Here is a 12822-nt window from a genome sequence, read left to right on the forward strand (position 1 = left end):
TGTAATGTGTTTCCATGGTCTGAGACTCATGGCCACAATTGCACTTTGGGTTGTCCCTCATCTTCTTTGAGATTGTCACAACTTCCATGCCTTTGTGGATTTTGTTGAGTACTGTTCATTGTCTTTGAGGGAAGTTGGAGGCAGGGACTTCTGCTGCTGGCCCAATGAAGCGAATCACAGAATGAATCATATGGTATAGCTGTGGGATTGTTCCATTTATTTGAAAAGTTCTTCAATCTACATATAGGCTTTTTTCTTCACAGGGATACCCATATTCAATTCAAATTATGAGTAACTATTAAGTTATTGTAAAGAATAATACAAGTATGAATATAGAGTCATAGAGTTTTATAATGCAGAAACAGGTCCTTCAGCCCGTCATGTTCCTGTTGGCCATCAAGCACCTAACTATTCTAAATGATATATATCAAGTCAGCAACAATCTTCAGTTTATAATAATTTTCCATCACTTTGCAATTAATTCCTAAGGAGTAGACAAATGTACCTTGCGGAGCGATCAGAGCCAATGTCTCCATTCACAAATCATTTGTACAAAGAAAAACATTGAGAAACATTTAGTAACTGTTTTTCTCCCATTCTCTTTCAATTTGGATTCCAGGAACTTGACATCAAAGAGGCAACTCCTGGTGTTTAAGCTATTAAATCTCTTTTCGGACAGACTTGTAGACCAAGGAACTACAAATCCCCTGTCAGACTACAGAAAATGGGGCCAAAATTCCATAATCCTTCTGGTGCTCCTTAGCACTAATGGAAAAACCATAAATGAGGCTGAGGTCCAAATGTGGCAGGTCCCACCTTCCCTGGCAGATTCTCAATGGCCTTGTTATGGTGTGGAGTATCATGCCTTCAAAAACATTGTCAGAAGCGTATGACATGGCATGACGGGGCCCCAGGACTACTGATGTTAGGCTAACTGGCCTATAGTTCCCAATTTTCTTGCTTCGTCTTTTCTTAAATAGCAGAGTATGTTTGTTACTTTCCAGTCCTTGATAACTGTTCTAGAATCTAAGGAATCCTGGAATATTAAAACCAATGCATCCACTATCTTTTAAAACCCTCAGGTGCAGGTCGTCAGGTCCAGGGAATTTGACGCCACTTAATGCCATTAATTTCTCCAGTACTATTTCTTTACTAATACTGATTTATTTAAGTTCCTTATTCCTGCCAGAACCTAAGAACACAACAGTAGGCCATTTGGCCCCTTGAGCCTGCTCCATCTTTCAATAAGTTCATGGTTGATTCAATTGTGGGCTCAACTCCACTTTCCTGCCTGCCCCCCATAACACTCGACTCCTTTGTCGATAAAAATGTCTAACTCAGTTTTGAATATATTCAATGACCCAGTCTCCACTGTTCTCTGGGGTAGAGAATTCCAAAGATTAATGACCCTCAGTGAAGAAATTCCCCCTCATCTCTGTCTTGAATGGGAGACCCTTATTCTGACTCTGTGCCTCTTAGTTTTAGATTCCCCCGCAAGGGGAATATTCTCCCAGCATCTATCCTGTCAAGTTCCTCAGAATCTTGCATGTTTCAGTAAGATTACCTCTCATTCTTCTAAACTCCAATGAGTATAGGCCCAGTCTGCTCAGCCTTTCTTCACAAGACAATCATTTCATCCCTGGAATCAAGTTTATGAACTTTCTCTGAACTGCCTCCAATACAAGTAAATCCCCCTTAAATATGGAGATCAAAACTCCACACTGTACTCCAGATGTGGTCTCACATCTGCGTAATGATATGCAGATATATAACAATGTTGTTGTAACATAGTGTAGCAAGATTTCCATACTTTTATACTCCATCCTCCTTGCAATAACAGCTGACATTCTATTTGCCTTCCTAAGACCTCACTATACCTGAATGTTAACCTTTTGCGATTCAGATTCCTCACTATTTCTGAAATGTATTTTTGTGTCTTCTACCCTGGAGACAGATGCTGAGTAGTTGTCTCTGCCACTTCCTCATTTGCCATTATAATTTCCTTGGCCTCTGTTTCCAATGAACCTACATTTATTTTCACTAATCCCTTCTTATTTATATACCCATAGAAAGGTTTGCAATCTGGTTCAATGTCGCTCGCTGGTCACTCTCATCTCCCCTTTTCTTTCCTTATCAATTTCATGGTTTTCCTTTGATGAATACTAAAATCCTCCCAATCATCATGTCTACTTCTCTTTTTGGAAAAATTGTAAGCCTATTTATTTGATCTAACACTATCTTTAACTCCTCTTGTTAGCTATGCTTGGACCACCTTTTCTGTGGGGTTTTTGTTTTTGTTTTAAAGAAATGTATATTTGTTGCAAATTATGCATTAACTCTTGAAATGCTAAGCATCTTTTAGGGTTCTTTTCCAATCTATCATAGTCAACTTGGTCTTCATACCTATGTAGTTTGCTTTGTTTAAATTTTAGATACTAGTTTCAGACTTAACCAATTTACATTCCAAGTCAATGTCAAATTCTATCATATTATCGTTACTCTTTCTTAGATGCTCCATTATGACAAGGTTATTAATTACCCTTTCTCATTACAGAATACTAGATCCAAAATAACCTGTTTCCAAGTTGGTTCTTTAGCACACAGATCTGGAAAACTATAACAAAAACAGAATTACCTGGAAAAACTCAGCAGGTCTGGCAGCATCGGCGGAGAAGAAAAGAGTTAACGTTTCGAGTCCTCATGACTCTTCAACAGAACATGTCATGAGGACTCGAAACGTCAACTCTTTTCTTCTCCACCGATGCTGCCAGACCTGCTGAGTTTTTCCAGGTAATTCTGTTTTTGTTTTGGATTTCCAGCATCCGCAGTTTTTTGTTTTTATCTCTGGAAAACTATGTTGTATACTGTAGTAATTATGGTTTTATTTAGTGTGTAATATACCTTTAAGAATAATACTGGTTAGGAAAGACCACAATCTGTAGTAACCAAGGGGAGAGTAGCACTGGCTACCTCAGCAGACTGTGTAGAGTTAAAGTTGGAGAGTTGAAAGCAAATGAGTAGTTGCTGATGAGTATATTGTAAATAAACTTAATGATTCCACTTAAGAAGTGTCTGCAGATCAACTCTATTACTAACAGTACAACTCGGCCACCCTACAACATATATGCTCCCTGAACTCACTCTCCTGAGTTTAAGTTAACTTTTTGTGGCAAGTTTACATCGTATCTACAGTGTAACTACAGGATCTTTACACTACCCAGTGTATTTGAATTGGGAATCAGACAGCAAGACGTCATCTTTATCAAACAAAAACAAAAATTGCTGGAAAAGCTCAGCTGGTCTGACAGCATCTGTGGAGAGAAAGACAGAGTTAACGTTTCGAGTCCGTATGACTCTTCTTCAGAATTAAAAGGTCAACTTTATGATGTTATGGCAGAACAGCACATTTCTAAGAGCAATTCTCAATTTCTATGTTGAATCCTATCTGCTCTTGCCTGGAGTAGCTGTGGCATTTGCACTTCCATTACCTTTACAGCATTTAGGATATTTAGTGTAAATCTGTGCTATAAAGCTCCATTTGATCATCAATCAAATAACACATTAGGGTTCACAGTATAGCAGGAATCTTGTAGCTATTGGGCGGAATTTTCCGTACCTGCTGGCATCGAACGTCATGGCAGGCATGAGCGGACATTATGGCAGGAAGGCCAAAAACCGGTTTCATGACATGTGAAACCAGTTTGCAGTTGTCCACTCCACCCATCAAAGGCAAGCTGCGTTTCCTGCTGCCACATGTCGGGAATTACATTGTAATATATCAGCATATCATTATAAGCCCAACTTGCCAGAATCATCCCTCCATGCTGAATCATCCGAGCAGGTTGGCATGTTTCACAACAGCCTGGTGAGCTGCACTTCGAGGGGAACTTGGAGGTGAGTGCACGGTAACGTTGCGCAGCACTCGCCAGAGTCGCCTGTTGGGCTTTAAAGTTGAGGTGCATTCAGGCGAGGGCACAGGCGAGTCACATTTTCCCAGCTGGCTGACAGTGCGGTGCCAGCACAACGGTAGCACTGTGGTTCAGGCGAGTTGGGGGGCAAGGGTTGCACAGCATTGATGATAGTGCACAAGCACATGTGGGGATAGAGCAGGGAAGGAAGCGGCCCCGCATTAGGGAAACTTGTATAAAGTGATAATTCCTCTGCAGCTGACACAGTTCAGGTGCAGCCACACATTGATATGCACAGAGTTGGGCCTCTAGCTTATCTGCCCAGTCAAGCAACGCAGAGGCATGAAAGTGCCACCTAGTTCTCCAGAACTTTCCAACCTTCGGGCACAGACTGCAAACTAAATGAGTGTTTTAGTGGACTGCAGGACAGTTGGACAACCAGACACGTTGTACAATCTTCTTGCTAAAGCTAGCCATGGAGCAGTCACTGGTGGAGGTGCTCACAGCCTCTTGTAATGTCATCATTCAGGTTTGGACCAGTCTCCACCATGGTTCAAGCTAACACTGCAGCCTTACAGTGTGGGTAAGGAGTATGCTTGTGCCTGAGCTGAGAGCAAGCATGAAATCCAATGGGCAAAGCTGTCGCCAATCAGTCAGGTGGAGTCGGGCGGATGTGGGTGGGGTCTCAGACAGCCATGCAGCGCACTAAACTCTGGCCATCCAAGTGGTGGCCACAACTTTCTGGAATGCACTAAGGGATCTTCAGACTTAACCAAGAAAGGTTCTTAGTACAACCATGCCAACCCATGCATCTCTCTTTTTCATCCTGCTGGAGGAGTACATCAGGATCATGGAGCCTGGTGACTTAGCTGTATGCCACATGGCATACAGAGAGTGAAGATGAAGGGGAAGAGAGTGACAGAGGTACCTGGCTGGGCATAGGGAAGAGCAGCACCCTCAGGAAGAAGGGGCAGCTGGGGCTTCCATGCACACCTCTGAAGAACCACAGTGAGCCGTTGCTGGTCGGCGCCTAGCTAGACCCAGGGACTATAGACACCACCTTTCATTCTTGCAGATGACTGAAAACCAGTGTTGCCGACGACTGCGCATGTCCACATCTGCCACCTGCTGCATCATTTGGCGCCACAGGGTCATAGAAAGCATCCACTGCCACTAACCGTGAAAGTGACCACTGTGCTCAATTCTTATGCCAGTGGCTCCTTTCAGGGCTCCACAGGTGACCTCTGTAGAGTATCGCAAGCCTCCACCCACAAATACATCCAGTTCACGTAAGCTATCTTTGTGAAGGCATACAAATTTGTGCATTTCGCCAGGGACCAGGAAAGCCAGGATGTAAAAGCGTTGGGAGTTGCCCAGATCTCAGGTTTCCCACAGGTGCTGGGTGCCATTGATTGCACTCATGTAGTGGTCAGATATCCGTGGCAACAAGCGGTCAACTATGTCAACCACAAGGGCTTCCAATCACTGAATTTTCAGCTGGTGTGCGACCATTATAAATGTATCCTGCAGGTCTGCGCAAGAATCCAAGGGTCCATCCACAACTCCTACATTCTCAGTAGGCCTCTTGATTTCCAATGCCTTCCAGCACCCATAGATGATGCAGGGTTGGCTCTTCAGGGACAAGGGCTACCCACAGAGGACGTGGCTGATGACACCTGTGCAGCAGCGTCAGATCGCACCAGAGAGAAAGTACAACGAGGCTCATGTTACAACTCACAACTTGATGGAGCAAAGCATCAGAATTCTAAAAATGAGGTTCCGGTGCCTGGACCGGTCTGCTGGAGCCTTGCAACAGAGGGTGTCATGCATCGTCATTATCGGCTGTGTCCTTTCCAACCAGGCACTGCAAGGGGGAGAGGAGCCGGCTGAGGAGAAGATGGAGGAGCTGCACGTCTCCTCTGATGAGGAGAACATTGACAGGGATGAAGGTGAGCAGGTCCTCAAAGCCGAAGATGACAGCGATGAGACCATCGCACTGGCCAGAGGAGGCAGGCACACTTGGGAGGTCCTCATAGCTGCTAGATTTGTGAAGACGATGACGACATGCAGTGAGGAGACACCATAGATGCTCACAATGCATCTGTGAACATTTGACTCCTGTCTGGCTGATGGCAGCGCATATACGCTCTGTGATAATGCTCCTGTCATGGAGAAGCAGCAGATGCCCATAGTCCCTACATTCTAGGAGGATGACAACATGTAGTGGGGACACTTCATTGATTAACACATAGCTTGTGTGAATGTCTGAATCCTGACTGGCTGATGGCACCTCACTTGTACTCCGTGAACAAGGTCATATCATGGAGATGCAGTGGGGAAACTTTCACTTCTCCTGATCCTAAGGGCATCCTTCGTGAGCTGAATCCTTCAGGACAACACTGTCACCGGACACAGATGCTGATGGGATGTGGGGCCAGCCACACCTCAAAGGTGCTGGGAGCACACAGGGAGAATGATGGAACTCTGTGCCGCTGGCCCAGGACCTCCTGGCAACAATGGTAAGCCCCACTGAGGTGAGGCATGACTGATGTGTTCAGTGACAGTGAAGGTCCACCATCAGTGTGCTGGGAAAGTTTTACAAAGCACAGGGAAGAGGCCCTGGACTGAGACTCCCGCCTTTATCTTGTGCAGGGACCAAGGTTTCACATCTGTGTGACATTAACCCTGCTCATCAGAACAAGGAGCCATAGGCAGGGAGAGATTCTTGTGTGTTTATTAACAAAGTGAACATTATGTACAAGTAATTAACACCCACGCCCAGGCTGTGCAACTACATCATCTTAACCTTCCTAACCTTGCCCTTGTGTTCCCCCAACATCCACAGCGGAGGTGGAGGCAGCCTGCTGACTGCTATGCCCTGTCTGTGGCGGCCTTGATGGGGGGCCGAGACCTGGAGGACCCTGGCTTGTTTTCGGAGTTAGTGGCATCCTCTTTGACCTGTGGTACTGGAGCTTCTGGCATCGCAGGAAAAGTGGATTTGGATGGGCCAGACACTCCGTGAGTCACCTGGGTGGATGCCCCTGGGGTGTGCACCTGATGCTCCTCCTTCCTATGGGGGCCCAAGGGCCCTTGGCTGACTCCTTGAGGAGAAAGAGAAGCTGGAGTGAGGTCAGCTGCTCCGCACCCATCTCATGTTGACACTGCTGGAGGCCAAATATGACATCATTGATGGAGCTCAGCCTGCGCAGCAGTGCAGGACCAATGTCCTAGACTAAGGTCTCCATGGCAGCCACCATCCTAGCAGTATTGACCTCAGTGCTTTGGCATACCAAGGGCTATCACCTCTGACTGAAGATGGACGGGCTGCTCTATTGTGCCTTGCAATCTGAGGAGTGCAGCAGGCATCCTTTCCTGATGTTCCCGAGCTTGCCTTTGCAGCTGCAGCAACTGAGGTATGATCGAGTGCTGGGGCTATTCATCTGACTCGGATTCAGCAGTTTTCTGGTATTCAACGGTCCTCTGAGTGTCAGAAACCTGCCACTGCCGGTTGTGGATCAGATAGTGCAATGTGCTCTCCAGATTGTGACCCCGAGGCTACTCTAGAACTCTAGGTCCCACAGAGGTGTGTGTCTCTGCGCTGGTGGAGGGTGTGTCTGGGTGCTGTGACGGTCTTCAATGAGGGTTTCAGCAGATTCCTCTTCTGCGGTATCTTTGGGGCTTGATTGGAGGCCCTGGGCCGTGGACTCCCTTGGCTGCTTCCTTGGCTGTGAAATCAAAGAGAGATAGTGCATGGCATTGGCCTGTGAAACAAGACATATCACTCACAGCATGGTTATCTGATGGATGTTGCACTGTTGGATCCTCATTTGATTGAGCGCTGCCAACCTCACCATCAGCACAGGAACAGTCCAGGCCTTCGCGGCCAGCTGTATGGCCCTGATTTAAAAGTCTGTGAGGACCTTGATATTGGACACTCCTCCACCAGCCTGTGACCTCTCCCTCTTGTCGTGTGCCAGCTTGTCCTGTATGAATACAGATGGAGAGAGTGTAAGCAGGAAGCCTGCCAGGCCAGATGATAAGTTTGCCTGCATGTGTGGGTGGTGAGTGGTCCCATGGACGGGATGAGAATAATGAAGATGTCTGTGAGAGAGTAAATGGTGATGTTCCTTGAACCGGCAGTAGTGAGATCCTTGTGGATGTGTGATAGGTTTGTGAGTGTGAGTTGTGAGTGAGGAGAAGAGTGACTTACCATAGCGGAATGGAAGAGATCATTCATCCTCTTTCGGCACCGGGTGCTGTCCTGTTTTGCAGGGCATTGGCATTGACCACTGCTGCCACCGCCTCCTAAGCCGGATTGGTGACTGTTACTGCCCCTCCTCCGGCCAGAGTGGGGGTAGAGAACATCACAGCCTCCATGGCGTCCAAAAAGAGTTCCAGGGACACATCACAGAATCGGGGGGCTGCAGTCTTCTTGCCTTTAGGGGCCATGTCTTCTGTGCAGCAGTCCTGGGATGGAAGCACCGACAGGTGTGCATGTGGCTGAACTTTAAATATGGTGCCTGGCGCGAGGAAGTGGCAAGGTGACGGCATGGCGAGCGAATGAGAGGCTGTCTGCCAGTAACCCGAATTGTTTCCCAGAAGTGTTGATTAATGAGGATTGGGACAATGCGAAAAGCCACTATTGCAGCTGGCGGGTAAAACATTCCTTTTCCTGCCTGTTACCGCACTTGGTGCAAATCTGGGACGATTCCACCCATTATCATTTTAAGTGCAATTTATTTTGTCTACTTTGGTGATTTAATTGAAGGTTATTTCATTCCTAAATTCATGACCATTTCCATGCTATGGATGAGTCATCAAGTGCTGCAAATCCCAATTGCACAGAAAAAAAATACTTGTGAGCTTTGATGACTAACTTATCAGAGGAATTGTTCCTGACAGAAACATGTAACACAAAAGCAAGATCCCTGCTGTAGTCCAGCTGTGCACTAACTATGAATTATGAAATGAAATGATCTAGTAATCACCAAAATTACAGTAAAGCTTTCTTACAACTGTGGTAAGTAATTACAGCAAATCCAGACCTCAATCTTGCTATTTTCTGCAATAGAATGTTATTTACTATAACGTTTCTAATGTTTTGGGAAATACAGGACTATTTGTGATGAGAAAGCAACATAAAAGCTTGTGAGAGCAAAAATGCTTTGAAAACTGAGGAAGCTTTGAAACTCTGAAGCTCCATGCAACAGAAATAATCAGAGGCCCAGAAAATGCACAGGGCAGTGTAGCTCGATGTAGGTGCTGAGATTCATCTGCTCTAAGCTTTGACAGTGACCTTGGCAAATTTTATGTAGTATAGGACAGGAAGCATGATTTAAATAGTAATGGCAGGCTATTGCTCATCAATGATCCTCCACTTCCACCAAGGATGTTAGGAAGTTCAGTGCCAGTGCACAGGGTTAGCAGATATTAGGTTCCCATGAAGCAGATCTTGAAAGAACCTAAAAATTGATTTCCATTAAGTACTAATTTGTACCAAGGACTGTGCTTCATGCTTTCACTTATAGAAAAAAAGGCCCCACCTGCTTCTTGGACCAATTCCACTCTTCTGGTGTAGTTTAGAAAAAAAAGTCATCTGGTTTTCAGTTTCAATAGGCTCCATTATTTACATTTCCCAGTGTTTATTATAGCTGAATCAATTATGAATGCTTGGCTAAGTTTCAAAAGGTCCAGAACCACTTATCTCAGCAGAGGGCAGTGTTCACATTTTGATTGACAGTTTTAAGAGGCCATTAAAAGATTAAATATCTTTGATGTGGTTCGTGAAATAGATGTTTATTTTTACAACAGATTGATCACTTGAGGGGATTTATAGTTTTTGGATGGATTTTATGAATATCATTTTTTTCAATAGGAAAGTGTTTGAGTGAGAGCTCTGTTAGATCGTTAGAAGTTTAAATATTTTATTTCCATTGCAAAGACATGGCTCCTGAGGTCTGCCCACAGTGGATGCTGGGTAAGTGGCTATGGAGGATGCATGGAGGGCATAGGGAATATGATTGGGCACTGGGGACATATGAGGGGGCATGAAGGGGTCATGGCAAATGTGAAGGGGCATGGGGGATGGGAGGTTGGGAGGTATGATGGCCTCATATTCATTATTCAAATTGGGCTGATGTCTGAGTAAACAGAGGCCTGCCATCCTCGCCATCCACCTGTCTTTGCTGCTGCCTTGGGCCTGCCTCCTGAGGCAGTGTGCCCGACTCCATCCTGCCTCTGCCTCCCCAGCACAAACATATGGTGGTCAGTGTCTTTTTAAATGAGACAAGTGTGTACCTTCCCAGCTCCTCCATGAAAATCTGTCCAAAATGTCAATTTAAGGAGTTTAGCTGACAGCTGACATTTATATAGTAGTTTACAGCAGTTGTTCAGTCCTTGAAGCTGCAGCCTTGAAACTGCTCCTTAATTTTATTTTTAAAATGATTTCAAATTTATATCATTTTCTTTGTTTCAACTTGTTGCAATGATACATTGAGCATCATGTTTGAGCCAGTTAAAGAAAACAGATTTGCTGAGCTAACTTGATAAAGTCAATGACACCCAGATAGGTACAGAAGCCTAGTTACATGGCAGCAGTAATGTGCCGAGTATCTAACTGACATTGCATTGCTACATCATGCATTGGATGCCTAGGCCTAGGATTTCTTTACTTCTGAGATGGTTTCTAGCAGAATAAGTCTTTCCCTGGAGTCCTGGCTCACATTGAAAAATGTAAACATGAAATCTGAACAGAAATACAACGAGGCACATGCTGTTACCAAAGCCTTGGAACAGCAGACAACTAGAATACTGAAACAAGGCTTCTGAAAACTCAACACATCAGGGAAAGTCTTGTTGTGCAATCTTCCCAAAATATCACTGATTGCCTCTGTTACAAGGATGTGTCCTTCCAAAAAAAAAGATACAATTTCTAATTCTTCTTTTCCTAGCTGGATTTTGTTTTAGGAAACAGTAAACTGTAATCCTATTAAGACAATGGAGGACTGCCAGCCAGCTACAATATGGATTCCATCAAGGGGGTTAAAAAGGAACAGACACTCAAACCCTCTGGGGAGCATGAAAGACCCCATCTTCTGTTAGCTTTTACACTATTCTGAAACTTTTCAAAAGTTTTTGAGATGAGACATCAAAATGCAATTACCTGTTCCAAAAAAAAACAATGACTACAGCAGAGATGATCAACCAAATTCCTCTGGAATATACAGCCAGCAGGATTTTAAGAGCTGTTTACTAAGTCGGAGAGATCAGAGATCAAAACACTGTACTGAAAGGCTGCAAAGAAGCTGTCCCTCTCTCTTGAAATAATCGTGCCCGGGTTTGCAAAGTAACCATTCTGAGAAGATAAATCTATTACAAATCAAGATCTTTTGGGAATAAAATGTGGAAATCTGCTCCATACAGCTACATCCATGAAGACAACTAAACAACATAGCCATAATGTGGAATCACTGCATCGAAACCAGCCAAAAGACAACTCTTGGAAAGGGTACTAAAAGAGCTCTGAAGAAGGGTCACATGGACTCGAAACGTTAATCCTGATTCTCTCTCCACAGATCCTGCTGGATCTGCTGAGCTTTTCCAGCATTTTCTGTTTTTGCTTTTACAAAAGAGGTGTACCAGCATGATTCCAATGATGAGAGGCTTCAATTATTTGGAGAGATTGGAGGAGCTGGGGGTATTCTCCTTAGAGCAAAGAAGGTTTATGGAAGACCCAATGGAGCTACTGAAAATTATGAGGAGTTTTGATGGACCAAGTAGGGAAAACCTGCTATCTCTGGTAAGTAGGTCGGTAGCCAAAGGTGGTAGATTTAAAATAATTGGCAAAATATGCAGAGGGAAAATGGGGAGAAATTCTTTCACATAGTAGGTTAAGATGTGGAATGCATGACTTGGAAAGGAGGTGGAATCAGAGTCCGTAGAGACTTTCAAAATCAAATAGAAGGTACTTAAGATGATTATTTTCAAGATTTTGGGAAAAAAACTGGGGTAGTATGAGTCTACATTGGACAGCTTTTTCAAAAAGCCAGCACACTTCAACTAGTTAAAATCAGATTATCAAAAAATCAACCGGTTTTTATCTAGCACCTTCACATCTTCAGGCTTTCCCAAGCTAATGGACGAAATTGCCCGTGCCCGCTGGCGTCGGGCATCATGGTTGGCATGAGTGGACAATATGGTGGGAAGATCAAAAACCAGTTTCACACCACCGTGATACACATTTGCAACCATCTGCTCTACCTGTTAATGGCAAGCTGTGTTTCCCGCTGCTGGACTTTGGGAACTTCATTGAAATACATCTGCATACCATTAAAAGCCCAGCTCGCTGGAATCAGCCCCACAAGCTGGACCATCCGAGCACGTCAGCGTGATTGCACAGCAATTTGTTTTACAACAGCATTATAAGGCACTCACCTGGTGGGCTGCACTTCGAGGTGAGTGCATGGTAACATTGCGCAGTGCTTGCAAGGGTCGCCTGTTGGACCTCAAGGTTGAGGCGCCATGCATTCAGGTGAGGGCACACGCAAGTTGCTTTTCCCCGGCTGGCTGACAGTGCAGTGCCAGGGCAAGGGCTGCAAGCTGAGGCAAGTTGGGAGAGGGGGGGCAAGGGCTGCCCTGAGGTAGGGGCAAGTTGGGGGGTGGGGGCAAGGGCTGCCATGTGGTTCAGGTGACTTTGGAGAGGGGGCTAGAGCTGCACTCCAGTTGATGGTAGTGCACAAGCACATGCGGGGTGGGGTGAAGAGAAGCAGCTACACATTAGGGAAACCATTTATAAAAAGTGACCATTCCTCTGCAGCTGAGACTGTTCAGGTGCAGCCACAGTGACAGTGACATGCACGGAGTTGAGCCTTTAGCTTATCTGCCTGCTCAAGCAATGCGGAGGCATAAAAGTACC

This window comes from Carcharodon carcharias, chromosome 12 (assembly GCF_017639515.1).
Source record: "Carcharodon carcharias isolate sCarCar2 chromosome 12, sCarCar2.pri, whole genome shotgun sequence".
Lineage (NCBI taxonomy): Eukaryota > Metazoa > Chordata > Chondrichthyes > Lamniformes > Lamnidae > Carcharodon > Carcharodon carcharias.